Below are 19,809 nucleotides of genomic sequence, written 5' to 3'. Positions count from 1 at the left end.
TGCATGTGGGTTTCCTCTCTTGATTTTTGGTACTGAAGAGCCACACAAATATCTATTTGCATGGCTTTGTAAGAAAAAGTCATGCAGCACAGCACATTGCGCTGCCTTGCTTTACTTTGTATCAGATATGTGTTCCATGGGTGGTGCGTGAGCGTTTCCTTACATCCACCCATAGAGTTTGACGTACAACACATTTTCAAAGAGTTGTAGACACGGGTGTGCACCAAATGGAGAATGCATTCTGCAACACACATGCAAAGAGAAAAATGCCTTGAAGGATAGTTTTTGTGCTGGAAGGTCCAATCCTGACCACAATGCAGAGATCAATGCAATGTGGCGTAAGGGTGCCCTGGTTGGAGAAGTGGCGCAGTTCTGCTGTCTTCAGGTAATAAAGCGCAGTGCAGCTACTTTGCTTACTACACTGCGTTGTGCAGCAACTTTGCTTGCTGTGTATTGAGTTGCTCCACTTGTTTGTAAATTACCCTTAGTGACTGATTTACTAAAAAGTAGCAAATCTGCACTCAGAGACGTACCCCTTGAATGGATGCAAATTTACTACATTTTAGAATTTACAAATATTGGCAGTAGTAGGCTTGGAAAGGTACACTAGTCTCAGGTTTCCAGGCATACTGGTGGCAATCAAACACTTAAAAAGTAATGGGACAAATGCTTTCAAATAGTCTAACCTGTTGCATTCCCTCTAGATAGCATTCCAAACCACTGTTTTTCACCCACTGTGGCACTCTAGGCAGATGGCCTGATTTAGAATTTAGCAGATAAAGTAAAGGCAAACAGGGTGGCAGAGGGATTTACTGCCTTTACTCTGCCCACCAAATTTAGAGCTGTCCGTCAGCCTGGCAGTCATCTCTGTCCATTGGCAGAAATCGTTGTCATAGCGAATCTTGACAATGTACGAAAAGTTTAACGGACAGCTTCATTAAACATGACACCTGGCCGTCAAACGTTTCCACGTTTCCAACGTTTTTACTGTCTCTCTCACCACCAGGTTAGAGATGCTCAGTGATGCTCAGTAAAACCAAATGCCATCTGACCATCCACTCTAACTAGGGTGGGCAGTCAAATGGCTTAGCTTTGATGGCAACTACTCTGTTGAGCTGTAAAAGGAAGCTTTACACTGACAGTGACTTTTACTCCATTGTCGTAAAACTGCGGTCTGCCTGATTCATAATTGGGCTACGGACCTTGATTTTAGTGGACACGGTACTCCAACTGCGTACCTATCCGCCAAACTCTAAATCAGCCTAAGAGGCCTACCTAATAAAAATCAGTACTGACCCTGCCCCTCATGGAAACAGTCTATCCCAAGCCTTGGTCATGTTACCCATTCACCCTATGGGAAATTCAAGATTCAAACCCCACCCCCAGTGAGCGTTTTGGCAGGGGCTAGTGTCTAATTACTGAGCTAATATGATTTTAAGGAGGGAGAAAACTGTAGTGCAGATAGTTTTGGCTAGGTCACTGTTTCATGGTAGATAGTTGTGGTGTTCTGTATGCCGTATGATCCTCCTTTCAAAATTGGATGGATGACTGTAGTACCTACAGTCATATACATTTCTGAACAAATCTTTTTTTTAATGATTCAGCCTCTGAAAATGATCTGTTTCATGACAGGGTATAGCCTGTATATACATAACCAACGTACTCCCATATATATATAAAATCAGGTATGTTATTGTAGTATATGTAACCTACAACTGGTGTTTAATAATGATATATCAAATTCTTTGTTTTAAGGATTAAACCCATCACCCACCCTTTGGATGCATGCTTCACTGCAGGACCCATGATCAAATTGGTTATAAATGTTCCACAAGTGTGGGCTACAACCCTTGGTCTAGGAGAGCTTGTTTTGTCCCTATGTGTCTAGAATGTAGTTGAGTAAGTCTCAGGAAAGTAAACCAGAGGGGGAACGCCTTGATAGTGAAGGTCAATCTACCTACTGGTTGACCATTTTTGTATTCATGTCATCTGTAAGTAGAATTAAAAAGAAAGCAAAAGAAGAATTCAGCCTTGTTAGGAAGTCAACATGCTTCAACCCTAAATCAAGTACCCTCAACAAGGGGCTAGACTAGAGAATTGTTTCTATCAACTGTTTGTAATCATTGAATAATTGTATTATTGTGAGCATAAGAAAGATGTTTTATATACTAGACAAGGTAAATCATTGGGTGGGCTAACTTTTCATTATCCTAGGCGACCTTCAAGGATAAACATACACCACAGGAAAAGGAATATGAAATAAACATCAGAAATTGTATATCCAAGGTGGAATTTGCATCAATGGTCTGTAAATAGGAACACTTTTTAGTCATACAACAAGAAGTTATGTATATCTTGTTGTCCTTGTTGTGTTCTATGATTATGCTGTTGTACCCAGATGTGATATCATTGCACACTTAAGAAGTGAAGTACAAACATGTACCAGTGCATATGTGCTCAATCACCATTCTCATCCATCAGCATACACATTCTTACCCTGTCTACGCCAATTATTGTTTTTTTATTAGGGTTAACTATCAAGGCTGCAAACAAATGATGTTACATCATGATAATAAATTCACAGTTTTTGTTGTAGGCCATGCTTTATGGGGATTAATATTTAAACCATTTATTGGGTGTAGTAATTGTAATCTATGATGTTAAATAACCTCACGCCTAAGATGGGTCGGAGTCAGGTGTGTCCAATTAGTATAAATAAAGACTCAATTAACAATTTGGTCGGTCTTTGCCAATCTTCATTCCCTTAATGTCATTTTCAATGTTGAATGAACATTAAGGACACTATTCTTAAGATTGGTTTTGTGCCTAATCTTTAATACTCCTGTATCTAATATGCTTGTTCGAAGTCATCTCCACTGTTGACAACCAGTAACAGTATCTCTTATGGAGAAGGCAAATGCAGTTCAAGCTTATTATAAGAGGAATAATTCAGTGTCAATACAGGTAACCACTTTAAACATGAGGGACAAAGTCCTATCATTATGTCCCTCCAATAGGGTAAATAACGCTAGCCCTCTTTGTCTTCTTTGATCCATCTCATGAATGGTGACAAACACCAGGAACAAAACCACACATAACGGTTCTACGTTTTTATTAGTTTGTCGTGGAGTAATGACCCTCTATTATAATGCTATCTCACAGGAATTGGTATCACTTTATCTTATTCTGCTGTTGTTTTAAGTTACATAGGGGAAAATGTACTAAGTGAGTGGAGTGTTGCGTTAAATTGAAGGGACAGTGAAAATCAGAAACATATCTATTTTTCTCTCACCCACAATTGGCATATTTTAGGCTGCCATGCACAAATGCACACACCCTTGCACCATAGTCCAAACGTTGACCCCTTGCTCACTGAGCCACTACAGCCAAGGTGCACCCTACTGAAGAGGCTGAATCAGGTCAAAACCAGTTTGGGGTTGCTTATTTTTCCTTTCAGACAGGACCTGTCTTGGCAGTTAGGTCTGGACTGTTCTAATTGGAGCAAGACCAAGATTGGTTTGTATATGGCTGGGTCTAATCTGGGGTGTCATGATGGGCAAAAGAACAATAGGTTAGAATACTAGCCCCAAGTAAGCATTCCTCCCATAACCTTTGGAGCATTGTAAATTTGACCCGTGTAGTTCGGTGAGTGCACATCACGCACTTACCAGTATGGCTGCAGAGACAGAAACTTGTATAGAACACGACAACACTCCAGCCGTTCTCGCTGACATCATCATGATGACAGACGAGCGGAATGTATCAGCAGACAGGATGGAGAGAGCATGTTTGGACCAGCGGATGGGGTCAGATGCAGGAAGAGCAGAGCAGTGGCGGCAGCAGACCAAGAGCAACCCAGAAGAGAAGACAGAGGGGGGAAGACAGGCCGAGGTATGCCGACGGAAACGTCAGTAAGCCTGCTGAGAAGACGGAGATGGGGAATGTTACCCAAGTACAGCACGCAAAAGGAGAAAAATATATGCTCATTCATCTATCCAGAGGAGCAAGGGGACGCTGCAGCACCAAAGGCTGTGACCCAGGAGGGTTGCCGCCACAAGTCCACTGGGCTGGGTCAATCAACTTACAGAGGTGGTGGGAGGGAATTCGGGGCACTAAGTAGCATGGTTTACCGAATTACAGTGTGCAGGTGTTGGTTTGCACTGGGGGAGACTACAGGTCACGAGAAACGTGTGCACCAGAGTGTCAGACATGGGTATTGAGTAAGACTGAGTGCCATATGAAGAAACAGTGGCACTATGACAATCAAAATTGGTGTCAATTAAGTGAAAGGAGCCTACTTTACGCACTAATACAACACCTACAATTTATTTTTGAGGGCCGCTGTACTCCTACCTTCCCATCCCCCCAGAGGACGGCAAAGATAAGAAGACCTAGAGGGGGAACCAGTGGACCATACCAAGAGTTGGGGAGAGACTGAGGGTTGGAGAAACCAGAGGCAAGAAACAAATTATAATAAAAGTCTAAAAACTCCCACTACTTTGTCAGGACTGTCTGTTCCAGTCTGTTCAGGGCCAGTGACTACAGCTCCACCTTTACACATCACAAATACGCAATATATATGTGCACTTGGCACTACATACTTTGTGTGTTCTAACATTATTAATGTAAAGTGTTGCAATTGAACCCATTACTTAAGTGCCTTCACTGTAGAACTAGAAATTCATATATTCTGTGTGCCTTAACTTTATTAAATGAAATGTATTCTTGAAGGATGGAATGAGATAATCCTCACACTATTGAAATGTATTTACTTTAGAAATAAGAAAGATTTATGTAACCGTGTGCACTAACATTTTCACATTTAAATGTATAATGTAGTTCTTAGTCACATTTATATTCATGTATGTAAAGCTGCTTCGCATTTACCTAAACTGTAACATGAATTTAACTTGAATTTATATACTGGCATTCTCATTTATTTGTCGTTATATGTGACCAAATGACACATATTAAATTTGTACCATTGAATTATACCTTTAAACTTGGCATGACTAGGCCTGTCTTTCTTTCAGCATGAAAAAGTGTTTTTTCCATTTCTGCTTGCATATCTTTATCTTTGCATGTACGTTCACATAGATTGTTAGCGTGGGATTAGATGTAACACTGAATTAGCGATAGAGAGCATGAGAAAAGGACATTGATGGAGGAACATGGAGAAACAGAATGTTAAATGACAGTTCCTATGTAGTAATGTATCAAAGAGCTGCAGGTATCCAAGACCGAGATCATTCTCAGGACTACTCTGGGAGAAAATGTAAATGTTACAGCTTGCAACGTGAGAAAGGAAAGGACAATGGAACCCCGATGGAGTGAATGAGGTGTGTTGCTTAGAAAATTCATGTGGTATTAAGTATAGAGCAGACCTCTATGCTTTTCCCTTTTTTTTCTTTAGGCTAACACATATTTCTCTCTAGAAGGCTCTTGGCCGACCTTCTCAAATGCTGACACCTTCCCTTTAGATGTATGGGCATATAATTTTTTCCTTTTTTCAGCATTTCCCTGATTTTTTTAGAACTCCTTTTAGAGTTCATTATTATTGATTGATTCATATCCTAGGCTAGATGACCTTAGACATTGCTTATATTTAGGAGAGAATATAGGAGATTCTTCTCTGAGACTCAGATTTTATTGCTAATTTTCTATATTGCTGTAACTGAACTACTGGTTTGCCTTATGCTGATTCGCCTAAATGTCTTCAGGAGGTTTGGTTATCCTGTTTTAATCCTTTACCTTTACAGCATGTTTTTGAGTATCTTTACAGCATGTTTTTGAGATTGATTTATATCAACCTGACTGTTAATTTGTAATAAAACTCCTTAACTTTATTCCTGATTCTTAGTCCTCATTGTGTAGCCAAATAGGTTATACTCTTAATTGGAATTGTTCGACAAAGACTAACTCCCTTCACCTCTCATGTCGATTAAAAAAGGTCCATTAGTTAACCAATGTTAGGAGATTGGCCCAGTGCTCCATCACCTTTCTTCTGTTTAACGCCTTAAGTGGACAACGATATGCCAAAGTGTGGGTCCCTTTCTCACTGTGCCACTGGAACCAAGCTTAACTCGGCTGAAATGGCCCAATCAGACTGACACCAGTGTTGGATTGCTTGTGTTCTGGTGCAGTAGGGCCTGGCTTAGTAGTTTGGGCTGGATTGTTCCTATTGGAGCAGGACCAAGAGTGGTTTGCATATGGATGGCTCTAATCTGAGGTGGCATGGTGGACAAAAAGATTATGGGTTTGAAGCTACCTCAGAGATTGCAGTGGTTAGACTAATTGCAAACATTTCTCTATCACCTTTTGTGTGCTTGATGTAACAACCTCAGTGGACTAAGATACGCCCAGATGCGGGCCCTGGCTCACTGTATAAGTGGAATCAAGTTGCATCCAATTAAAGAGGCCCAATCAGGCCAAAAACAGTCTTGGGTTGCTTGTGTTCTGGTTCAGAGAGGATGTGGCTTAACAGTCTGTGCTGGACTATTCCTATTGGCCTGCTAAAGGGGTGAATTACCTATGCCATAGGCAGTATTTTGTGGGCATGGCACCCTGAGGGGTATGCCATGTCTACTTTGCCATTTTTCTCCCCACCAACACACACAATCTGCAATGGCAGTGGGCATGTGTTTGGTGAGGGGTCCCTTAGGGTGGCAAAACACATGCTGCAGCCCTTAGGCACCTTCCCTGGTCACAAGGCCCTTGGTACCACTGGTACCTTTGACAAGGCACTTATCTGTGTGCCACAGGTGTGCCACTTGTGGAAACAATGGTACATTTTAAGGGAACGAACACTGGGGCTGGGGCCTGGTTAGCAGGGTCCCAGCACACTCTCAGTCAATTTAACATCAATATCAGGCAAAAAGTGGGGGAGTTACTGCAACACTCGGCCAGTTTCCTACAATCACCTTTTCCTAGGAAGCAACTTTTTTGATATAGACATGGGTGTACAATTTACAAACCAAACCACTTTGTGCACTTCAGAATGGAGTTTAACATGCTTCTGGACCGTGTTATGCTCATAGTATGGTGCACAAACAGAGTATGGCCCTCATTCTGACCCTGGCGGTCGGCGGAGAGACGGCGGTCGGACCGCGAACAGACCGGCGGTATTAAAAATGGCATTCTGACCGCGGCGGTCCCCGCCGCGACCGACCGCTACTTCTCCACTCCGACCGCCACGGCGGTCATGACCGCGGGGCTGGAGTTTGCGCACTCCGGCCCGGCGGTCGTCCCAAGACCGCCAAGGGTATTATGACCCTGCCTACCGCCGCGGTTTCTTGCGGGCGGGAACCGCCGTGCGAACCATGGCGGTAAGCACTATCGGGGTCAGGGAATTCCTTCCCTGGCACTGATAGGGGTCTCCCCCACCCCCCACTACCCACCCGAGTCCTCCCCCCACACCCTCCACCCCCCTGCCACCCCCCCAGAGGTGGTACGAACCCCCTCCCCACCCCCACCCCGACATGCACATACATGTACCCCGACATGCACACACCCCCAACATGCACATATACACACCCCCTACACACACATACACAACGGGGACACATACCCGCACACATACATGCCGACATGCGCACCTGCCGAACAGCACACATTACCCATAGACACAGCAGCACCCCCCGCCCGCATACACGCACTCACACACCCCCTCTACACACTCACACGCACACCCCATGCACGCACACATCACACAACACCCCCCCACCCCCTCCCCTCACGGACGATCAACTTACCTTGTGCGTTGGTCCTCCGGGAGGCGACGGGAGCCATAGGGACGTGACCGCCAACAGAAGACCGCCAACAGAAGACCGCCACACAGAAATGTGGGTCGTAATTCTGTGGGCGGTGTTCTGCTGGCGTGGCGGTGGAGGTTGACCAGTCTCCACTTTCCCGCCGACCGCCAGTGTGGCTGCTGGCGGTTTTCCGGCGGAACGCTCCCAGCGGTCAGAATGCGCACAGCGGCACACCGCCGCGGTCGGCGGTCTTCACCGCGGCGGTAACTCAGCGGTCTTGCGAAAAGACCGCCAAGGTCAGAATGAGGGCCTATGTGTGCTATTTTGATCCACTGTCAGGTTTTGCCTGTCAAAAACCTCAGTGAACACAGTGTCTGCACTGTAGCACCGAGTCAGCTTCAAAGGTGAGTTTGCATCCGTTATGAATTAGTGCACAAATCAGAATTGGGGTAAGCACAGAAGTTCGAAAGTCACAAGGCTGGTGAATACATGATCCTGCGCACAGAAGCAGAAAGAACCTTTGGCTAAAGTACTAAAATAAGACCAAACTAGCAGAAACATGTAACTGGATAGCCATCAATAACACTTACCACAAAGGGTGTAAATAGATTATATTAATTACTCTTAATGTATTGTGTTGTTTTTGTAGCCATTGTAGGTCTTCCGCTACAGGCCCAATAAGGTGGGATAAAAAAGGTTTACACACTAGGAATGTAAGGTGATGCCTAGGGTTAACACAAAAACTGACACCCCTTCTCCGTTTATTTTTATCTAGAACCACAAAAGAGGACCAGAAGGTGCACACACAGGGCCTGATTCTAACTTTGGAGGACGGTGTTAAACCGTCCCAAAAGTGGCGGATATACCACCTACCGTATTACGAGTTCCATAGGATATAATGGACTCGTAATACGGTAGGTGGTATATCCGCCACTTTTGGGACGGTTTAACACCGTCCTCCAAAGTTAGAATCAGGCCCACAATGTCTAAACTGGCAAGGCCACTGAAAGATTTAAATGTATCGAAGACATAATGACCTGGTTATTTACCGGTAATCTTCATTACAGGTCTTCCTGTCACAATCCTGAGCCTGCCCCCCCAGCCCACTTTTTTGTGACAACTGGTCTTGAGTTTTTATATTTTTCTTGGTTTAGTTATGTCAGGAAGTGATCATCAGTAGTTGCTCCTTTAAGGTATTCTGAATGTTCTGGATCCATCTTTTCTTTAATTTCAGATAGGGAATGGTGTTCTGACGAGCAGGGGAACTGCTTACTTGGTAAAGACTATGGCAGGAAAATGGACAAGGAGGTAAATACTTGGTTCCTTCTAGGCACAGCCGACCGAGTTTTCCAGCTCCGACAAAGATCGCAAGAAAAACAAATTTTTCTTAGAGATCGAAACTTGTTGGCTAAGTGTAGGAGAGCTTGGATGCCTCAAATATAACACAGAAATCCATACCCTACCATCAGGAACACGCAAGGCACCCTACTAGGGGACATTTACTAAATGAGGCGGGAAAGAGACTTGTGACTGGAAACTAGACATACTTCATAGATTGAGCCGCATATTGTTTAGCACATGAGAAACCACATGGTGTTGTGTGTGCACACAATTGTTGTATATATGTTTTTGAGTTCTTGTTGTGTTTTTGTTTTTTAAAAAGCACACATTAGCAAATGAATATAGCTTGTTCCTGTATGTTTAGTAGGTATGAGAAATTAGTAATTACCATTCATCCCTTTTCTGTGATATCTAACAGTTTTTTGGCTTGCATATTTGACAATATAATAAATAGTGACATGTGGATCTGAAAAAGGTCCACATGTCGCTACACTAAATAAATGCAAGCAATCCCTGGTAGATGAGGGTCATACATTCCTTGATCTCTATTATGTACCCCTCCCTCATTTTCCAGAGTCTGGTTGGGGCCCTTATTGCAGTCAGAGCTGCACAAGCAGTGCATTTGTGCTGTTTTCGTTTATGCCATGTTTCATCTTTCGTAAATAAGGTGGTCAAAAACCTCAGTGAACATAATCTGTGCCTGTGCTGTAATACCGAGTCAGCTGGCACATTATGGTAATCATTCCTAATGATGAAATCATGGCCACCTACCATGTGACATCCAGTGGTCAAAGTGGGTGGGATCTGAAGGGCACAATGTGCCCAAACGTTATTAATTTAAGGAAAACAGTTCCCCTACTTTTTGTGAAAAGACAACCGTACCCAGATGGTTAATTAGGAGAATTGAAATGCTTCGGCTGAAATGCAAGACAGGAATTTCCTGTGCGATGAAATCAAGGGGGGGACAGACAGGTAAACAAGCCTTCTTGCCAGGGTGCCAGCTTGACTGAAAGAAATGTAAATGTGTGCAAATGGTTAACCTGCAAATGTAAAGCGTGATTGGAGGCAAGTATTGATGGAATCACTTGAAGCTTCCTGCTGACACATATTTATTCTTTTTGAGTAGTATGGCAAGGGAGTTACAAGCGGAACTGTCAATTCTGTGCTTTTAAAGAAGAGCTATAAAAAACTGCATTATGTACTCTCTGCGTATTACCAAAATCTATATTTTGGAAGCACTTTTTTTACCTTCAGCTTTTTTGTGCATTTTGTAGCAGCTGATTTTATATTGTGTGCAATGCAATTTTAAAATAATGACTTACATATTCACAGTGCTTTGTGCCACAGACTGGGATCTCGTAGCACTAAACCTGCATTCTAGACTGCACCAACCAGTTCAGTTCTGTGGCTCTATGCTTCCAGATTCAGACCTCTGCATTGATAGAGGTTTCATAATTTACAATAGTGCATTTCTCACTGATTAACTTAAATTGCATTTATTTTTCGTTGCATCAGGAGTTTATTGTGTAGGTAGCAGGAGTTTATTCTCCGGTTAAGGTGTACTAATAGCTGCAGTTAACGAGTGACATAGAAGGTGCAGTTATAAATTGTCATAGCGGATAAGGCACATGTGGTACAGGAGGCTTTGAGAATTTTATGTGAGGCTGGGCAGGTGGATCCAATTATGCCTAGGGTACTGTCCTGAGCATGGGTCGGTTAGATTGCACGGAGCGTTCGGCAGGCAGCGGGCTTGCCACTGCAGTTTTGGCCTGCTCCCCCCCAAAATCAAAGATAGAAATTATGGAGGTTTCACCGACGGAGGCAGGAGCGGGAAAGACAATGCTGCAGGGGCGCATAATAAAATGAGTACACTCACTGGCAAAGATGAGGATTTGGTACTACAGGCGGTGCAGGGCAGGCCCAAGACTCATGCAGTTGGCAGAGGGCATTGTAATAGTTTAATGCTGCAGGCAGAGAAGGCAGTTACTACCACAGGGAGGGCTCAGGCAACATCAGCTCCTCTTCCAATGAGCGTGGTGTCTGAGGCCTCACACAGGTGGTGCATGAGTGCTCGCATGCGCTAGTCAGCGTGTGCACTCCATTGAAACAGGGCAAAATGAAGAAAGGACTAAGCATATGGGGAAGGAGCGAAGGGAAACAAACTTTGAAGCAGGTTACTGGCATCACGGGCACTCTAAACCCATTACAGGTTGCGAGGACAATAATTTTGAAATAAAAGTGCAGGCTTTACAAGAAAATACACTTTGTGGAATCAAGTCTTTGTTAATTGAGCTGGATCAGGGTGGAGGTTCAATGAAAGATTTAGTGGACTTGAGGGGCATATCATAGCAGGAGCAGGTTTTTGTGCAACAGAGTGGAGTTCAGCATGGTGAAGTACTAGGTAAATGGGTTTGGATACCAGATCAAAGAAGCAGCAGCATAGTGACACAGGGAGATAGTGAAATGACCAGGACCACAGATGCCGCAGGTTGGGGCGACCTACAGGGCATCAGTGGGAGAATGCCGCTGAATAAAGTCAGCAGCGGCAAGCAGCTTCTGGACATGTTTCAGGTGGCCTATGCCAACCGGACTGAAGAGAGGGAGAGGTTGGAGGTGACCTACCTGACTTCGAGGGAGATGGACGAGTGCAGCAAAAGCACATCGGACCGTCATCAGATCGACTGGAAAATGTTTGATGGGAGTATAGGGGATGGAGGAATGTCTGAGCGGAAGTGGTTTGAATGTTGGGTTGGACATTGAGTATGAACTCGATTATGGATAGGAGAAGGATGACTTGGAAGAGAGGGAGATACTGCCTTGGCATGAGCAGCTAGGTACGGTCACAGGCAGAAGGAGTTGGGGGGGGTGCTAATATTATCTCTGCTAGTGTCCTGTTGCAGGACCAGGGGAAAAAAAACCAATAAGAATGGATCCTAAGATGAGACCATAGCAAATCGAGGTGAGAGGAGGGCAGGGTCATGGAATTCAGGAGGTCAAAGATTACAACAAGGAGAGAAAAATTGGGGGCAAACTTGGGACATTCCAAAACCTAAACATACCATAAAAGTGGATGGCGGGGTGGGGATTTCAACTGCATACAAAGGGGTGGGAACAGGCTGTGGGATGAAGGTAAACGCCACGGAAGTTGAAGTTATTGATACAAAAGGTGGCGAGAAAGGTTAAAGTAAGAAGGACGAAGGGGATGATAAAGGAAAATTGGTTACAATTACTAAGGATAAAAAAGAGGATGCAAAAGCCAAAGATTCTAACGATTTCTTTTAAAAGGTTACCATACATGGGATTCTCCATGCCATTTGGGGCACATCTATAAGTGACAACCAAAGAAAAAATACGGAAGGGGGAATTTGCTGATGTTTTCTAACTCTTAAACAAGAAGTTACTGTCTAAAGAAGGCTCCAGGGAAGAAGCATGGGAACTAGCAAAAAGGCCTAGAACCCACTAATATTGACACATGGACCTTTGCTTTTTGAATATATGCTAGCGTTTACTGCAAAACGTTTCCTGACCGTTCAGTGTCGCTTTTCAAATGTATGGATACTGTATGAAAGCATCTGCAGAGTTCGGGGTTTTTTGTTGGCTTCACTAGGATGAGGAGTTTAGAGTGAGGATGGTATTGAGGCCAGATAAACCGTGCAGAGAGGTAGATAATTAGTTATGGGTGCAATGGATGTACCCTTAAAGGGTCCTGCCTTTTATGCATACAGCTAGTGTTTTAGCAGTCCCGTATTAGCCCTTTCAGGTGTGGCCCGCCTCAGGGGAGAGGGCAGGGGGGGACTGGTATAAGGGCTATTCAAACAGCCCAAGAGCATGCTGGAACTTTAATAGGGGCTTTTGTCCCCGAAATCCCTGCAAGTACAAGCATGATGGCTCAAAATGAGGAGGGAAGCAAGCTGTGCTTCAATGCTTTAGGGAGCTGACAACATTCAGTGGCAGCGGTTATAATAGAGGAAGAGGAATGTCTATGTCTGAACAAAAGAGTTTTTACCCCAATTAAGTTGAATGTTTTGAATTTTTGGCTAGATATTTATCCTAGAAGAGAAGAAGCGCTGGTTTTAAAATGGGGTTTTTAAACAGGTTTCAAACTAGGTTATCAAGGACCAAGGGTTAGGATGATTTTAATCAGCGAAGGAACACCCAGAGGTAGTGAAGCAGAAATTGGCTAAGGAAGTGTCAGAAGGGAAGATGGCAGGTCCTTTTACATGGTGGCCTCTGCTGGACTTGATGGTTTCCCCTTTAGGACTGGTTCCAAAAAAGACTAAAGGCGACTTTAGGCTAATTCATCATCTTTCCTGACCTGAAGGGGCTTCAGTTAATGATTATATTGCTTGAAAGGATGCTATGCTGCACTTTGCTTCATTGGATGTGGCCATTCGGCTGGTAAGGAAGATAGGTGTTGGGGCTGAATTGGCAAACTGTGATGTCAAATCTGGCTTTCGTTTGCTTCTGGTTCATCCTTATGATTTTTCCCTGTTAGGCGTTCAATTCCAGGATTCTTTGTATGTGGACAAAGTTCTTCCTATGGGTTGTTCTGTTTCTTGTAAGTTGTTTGAAACATTTAGGCCCTCATTACAACCCTGGCGGTCAAAGACCACCAGGGTTGAAGTGGCGATTGTACCCCCAACAGGCTAGCGGTACAATTCGCCATATTTTGACCGCGATGGTAGCGCTGCAGTCACACCGCCGGGACCGGCTTTTTTCCGCCATTTTTGTCCCGACGGTTTAAATCCGCCAGGGCAGCGCTGCCCCGGGGATTTTGACTCTCCTTCCCACCAGCCTGTCCATGGCGGTAGAGACCGCCATGGAAAGGCTGGTGGGAAGGGGAGTCGCAGGCCCCCTGGGGGCCCCTGCACTGCCCATGCACTTAGCATGGGCAGTGCAGGGGCCCCCAGACACAGCCCGTCGCGATTTTCACTGTCTGCCAGGCAGACAGTGAAAAGCGCGACAGGTGCTGCTGCACCCGCCGAACCGCCACATTGCCGCTGGCTCCATTAGGAGCCGGCTGCAATGCTACAGCCGACATCCCCGCTGGGCCGGCGGGTGGAAACTCTGTTTCCGCCCGCCGGCCCAGCGGGGATGTCCAAATGCGGCCGGCGGGTTTCCGGCCGCATGGGCGGCCGACTGGGGGTACAACCTTGGCAGTCGGCCTCGTCTGACCGCCAAGGTTGTAATGAGGGCCTTAGTTCCTTTTTGTAGTGGTGCTTCACTTTTAGGACAGGTCATGAATGGATTACGCGTTACCTGGATGATTTTCTGTTCCTGGGGGTAGCTGGGACAGATTCTTGTCAAACTGCTTTGCAGAAATTTCAGGAAATAGCATATGAATTAGGAGTTCCTTTAGCGCCTGAGAAAACAAAAGGCCCTAGTACTTGTTTGGTTTTCCTAGGCATTGAATTGGACACCATTAATATGGAAGCCAGAATACCACTGCAGAAAGTGCAAGAACTGATGCAGTTGTTGGAAGAAGCAGTATGAGCATAGAAGATGCAGTTGAAGCAAACACTGCAATTACTACAGCACTTGAATTTTGCCTGTAAGTTGGTGAGAGCCGGGCGTGCCTTTTGTAGGAGGCTAGATTTTGCGATGGCTGGTGTGCAGTTGCGCATCACAGGATTAGAATCAATGCTGATATAAAATCAGATCTGGAAGTTTGGTTGATGTTTCTTAGAAGTTTTAATGGAGTGTCTTTATGGTCCCTGGAGGGGGATGTCCATTGATGGTACAAATCTACTCGGATGCTGCAGGATGGGAGGCATTTGGTACCTTTTGGGAAGGAAAGTGGTGTGCAGAGAAACGGCCAGTGCACTGGAAACGAGAGGCTCAGAATTGCATTTTTTTAGTTTTTTCGCTGCTTGTGGCATTATCGGTATCGGGCACGTTTTTAGCAAGCAAGACTGTTACATGTAATGTTGACAAAAGAACAGTGGGGGATTTAGTGGACGCCAAAGAGCCAGGGACAGAAGACTCCTAAAGTTTCTACAGAGATTTATGTTGGGTTGCCTGATGTTTAATATATTTTTCAGAGCAAGACATGTCCCAGGAATGGATAATAACATTGTGAGCGCTTTACCTCGTTCGCAGTGGCAGAGATTCCGTGGTTTGGAACCCAGAGCGGACCTGTTGAAGACTCAGGTGCCACAATAATTGTGGGAATAAGCAGCGTGAGAGTTATGGAGTTGGTTGAGAACTCCATTGCATTAAGTACGAGGACTGCATACAGAAGATCTTGGGCTATGTTTTTGCACAGTGGGGCTCGGTGGAGGCCTTAAGATGATATAGGTATTGTAGCAAGGTAGGAGGGTGCTGTTTGTTTCATTGTGGTTAACATTGACAAAAAAAGTGTTGTCTACTACTATTACAGGGAAATTAGCTGGGTAAGCTTTTATGGTAAGTGTTTTTGGGGACATGAGCCATCTGCAGGCGAGGTGGGTAGGAGGATTTTAGCAGGATGGGCGAAAGAGTGTAGGAGGAGGAGTGTAGACAGGGAACCTATCACTATGTAATGTTTGATACTTTTAGTTAGCGGTTTGTCACAGTATTGTTGTTCTAATTTTGAGGTGGCATTATTCAAATTGTGCATGTTGTCCATGTTTTTTGGGGCTTTCAGGATATCTGAGTTACTGGGTACGACAGCAAGTGGGGGTTTGGAAGTGGAACGTGTGAGGTATCCAGAACTGTTTTTCTGGTAAAATCCAAGACTGACTGTAAGGAAATGCATCCTTGGCATGGTTACCCCCTGACTTTTTGCCTTTGCTGATGCTAAGTTATGATTTGAAAGTGTGCTGGGACCCTGCTAACCAGGCCCCAGCACCAGTGTTCTTTCCCTAATCTGTACCTTTGTCTCCACAATTGGCACAACTCTGGCACTCAGGTAAGTCCCTTGTAATGGTACCTCTGGTACCAAGGGCCCTGATGCCAGGGAAGGTCTCTAAGGGATGCAGAATGTCTTATGCCACCCTGGGGGCCCTTCACTCAGCACATGGACACTGCCTCACAGCTTGTGTGTGCTGCTGGGGAGAAAATGACTAAGCCGACAAGGCACTCCCATCAGAGTGCCATGCTAACCTCACACTGCCTGTGGCATAGGTAAGTCACCCCTCTAGCAGGCCTTACAGCCCTAAGGCAGGGTGTACTATACCACAGGTGAGGGCATATGTGCAAAACCTTAGACATTGTAAGTGCGGGGTAGCCATAAGAGTATATGGTCTGGGAGTTTGTCAAACATGAACGAACTCCACAGTCCCATAATGGTTCCACTGAAAACTGGGAAGTTTGGTATCAAACTTAGCACAATAAATGCACACTGATGCCAGTGTGCAATTCATTGTAACATACCCCCAGAGGGCACCTTAGTTACCCCCTGAATACCAACCTGACTTCCAGTGTAAGCTGACTAGTTTCTGCCAGCCTGCCACACACCAGACATGTTGCTGGCCACATGGGGTGAGTGCCTTTGTCACTCTGTGGCCAGGAACAAAGCCTGTACTGGGTGGAGGTGCTTCTCACCTCCCCCTGCAGGAACTGTAACACTTGGCGGTGAGCCTCAAAGGCTCACCCCTTTTGTTACAGCACCACAGGGCATCCAAGCTAGTGGAGATGCCCGCCCCTCCGGCCACCGCCCCCACTTTTGGCGGCAAGGCTGGAAGAGATAATGAGAAAAACAAGGAGGAGCCACCCACCAGTCAGGACAGCCCCTTAGGTGTCCTGAGCTGAGGTGACTCCTGCTTTTAGAAATCCTCCATCTTGAGAGTGGAGGATTCCCCCAATAGGATTAGAGATGTGCCCCCCTCCCCACAGGGAGGAGGCACTAAGAGGGAGTAGCCACCCTCCAGGAGAGTAGCCATTGGCTACTGCCCTCCCAGGCCTAAACACACCCCTAACTCTAGTATTTAGGGGCACCCCAGAACCTAGGAAACTAGATTCCTGCAACCTTAACAAGAAGAAGGACTGCTGACCTGAAGTCCTGCAGAGAAGACGGAGACGACAACTGCCTTGGCCTGTCTCCCAACTTCAAAGAAAACTGCAAAAGCGACGCATCAAACAGGGACCAGTGACCTCTGAAGCCTCAGAGGACTGCCCTGCACCCAAGAACCAAGAAACTCCTGTGAACAGCGGCCCTGTTCAAAAACCTGCAACTTCTTTGCAACAAAGAAGCAACTTTAAAGACTTCACATTTCCCGCCAGAAGAGTGAGACTTCCCACTCTGCACCCAACGCCCCCGGCTCGACCTGCAGAAAAGCAACACCTCAGGGAGGACTCCCGGCGACTGCGAGCCCATGAGTAACCAGAGCCGACCCCCCTGTGCCCCCACAGTGATGCCTGCAGAGAGAATCCAGAGGCTCCCCCTGACTGCGACTGCCTGTAACAAGGGACCCGACGCCTGGAACCAACACTGCACCCGCAGCCCCCAGGACCTGAAGGAACTGAACTCCAGTGCAGGAGCGACCCCCAGGCGACCCTCTGCCTACCCCAGGTGGTGGCTGCCCCAAGGAGCCCCCCCTGTGCCTGCCTACATCGTTGAAGTGACCCCCGGGTCCCTCCATTACTTCCTATACAAAACCCGACGCCTGTGTGCACACTGCACCCGGACGTCACTGTGCTGCTGAGGGTGTACTTTCTGTGCCTTCTTGTGTCCCCCCCGGTGCCCTACAAAAGCCCTCTGGTCTGCCCCCCGAGGACGTGGGTACTTACCTGCTGGCAGACTGGAACCGGGGCACCCATGTTCTCCATAAAAGCCTATGGGGGTCATTCTAAGTTTGGCGGGTGGCGGTCGCCGCTCGCCAAACTTACGCCGCCAAATGACCACTTCGCGGTCAAAGACCGCGGGGGCCATTCAGACTTTCCCGCTGGGCCGGCGGGCGCCCGCCAAGAGAGTCTATGTCTATGCAGACAGTGAAAATAATGCTGGGGCCCTGTTAGGGGGCCCCTGCACTGCCCATGCCAGTGGCATGGGCAGTACAGGGGCACCCAGGGGCCCCAGGACACCCGTTCCCGCCATCCTGTTTCTGGCGGTGAAAACTGCCAGAAACAGGCTGGCGGGAAGGGGGTCGGAATCCCCATGGCGGCGCTGCTTGCAGCGCCGCCATGGAGGATTTTCCCAGCCGGGGCTAATCCGGCGGGAAACCGCCGGACCTGGCTGGGCGACCGCGGCTTTACAGCCGCGGTCGGAATACCACATGAAGCACCGCCAGCCTGTTGGCGGTGCTTCCGTGGACAGCCACCCGCCAGGGTTGGAATGAGGGCCTATGTGTTTTGGGCACCTCTTTGACCTCTGCACCTGACCGGCCCTGAGCTGCTAGTGTGGTAACTTTGGGGTTGCCTTGAACCCCCAACGGTGGGCTACCTATGCCCCAACTTTGAAACTTGTAAGTGTTTTACTTACCTTCAAAACTAACCTTTACTTACCTCCCCCAGGAACTGTTGAATTTTGCAGTGTGTTCACTTTTGAAATAGCTTATTGCCATTTTTACAAAGACTGTACATGATATTGTGTTCAATCAAAGTTCCTAAAGTATCTAAGTGAAGTACCTTACATTTAAAGTATTAACTGTAAATCGTGAACCTGTGGTTCTTAAAATAAACTAAGAAAATATATTTTTCAATATAAACACTTATTGGCCTGGAGTAAGTCTTTGAGTGTGTGTTCCTCATTTATTGCCTGTGTGTATACAACAAGTGCTTAACACTACCCTCTGATAAGCCTACTACTCGACCACACTACCACAAAATAGAGCATTAGAATTATCTACTTTTGCCACTATCTTACCTCTAAGGGGAACCCTTGGACTCTGTGCACACTATTTCTTACTTTGAAATAGTATATACAGAGCCAACTTCCTACACTGATCAAGTGGAGAAAGGTAGAAAGATTTGTTTTCACAGAATTGGATGTACAATGTGTCCTATAGAAGAGTGGACCAATTTTGAAAGGGAGAGGGGTGCAAGAGGGATTTTTGTTTTCAAATATTTAGATGGGCCCCGGTTGACTCCAGGGCAAGTAGTTGGTTATGAGAAACATCCTTGGAAAGGCTGGTTATACTCCTAAGAGTTTTAGGACATTGGTGCAGCCACTGAAGCAGCAAGATTGAGTTTTTCACTTCAAGAAGTGTGTACTGTGGAAGATGGGCATCTCATTGTTGTTTGCGTTATATCAGAGTTGTATGTTGCTGGGTAAGGTGTTTAACATGTTTTTCTCATTTCAGGTTCTGTAGCCGGCCCCTTGCTTTGGCTTTCACCATATGGATAGTGGGCCATTCATTTATAAAGTGGGCAGCAAAGCATGCAGAGCAAAAACCATATGGAAAAAACCTAGGATTCTGTTTTGAGGACATTAGAGTTCACTGGTGGGGGAAAAGTGGAATAAAATGGGGTCAATTGCTTACTTGGCCATCTGATTTAATTTCATCAAGACATTGTCCAGATGTTTATCTGATCCATGTTGGTGAGAACGATTTAGTACAGGCATCTGGGTTGGGTTTGTTAGAAGCAATGAAAGATAACTTGGATGTAATTGGTAAGGCCAGGTCAGGTACACAGGTAGTTTTGACAGCTTTAGTTCCTTGTAGAGTATGGAGGGTGCTCTTCGTTATTCAATGATATAAAGAGCTAGAATGGAAGTTAAAAGATATGTTATGTTTTTGCCAGGCTAGAAGTTATAGTTGGATTGAATATACAGACATTAGAAAAGAAGACTTTGAGT

The sequence above is a fragment of the Pleurodeles waltl genome, chromosome 4_1 (assembly GCF_031143425.1).
Source record: "Pleurodeles waltl isolate 20211129_DDA chromosome 4_1, aPleWal1.hap1.20221129, whole genome shotgun sequence".
Taxonomy (NCBI): domain Eukaryota; kingdom Metazoa; phylum Chordata; class Amphibia; order Caudata; family Salamandridae; genus Pleurodeles; species Pleurodeles waltl.
This window is presented reverse-complemented; position numbering follows the sequence as displayed.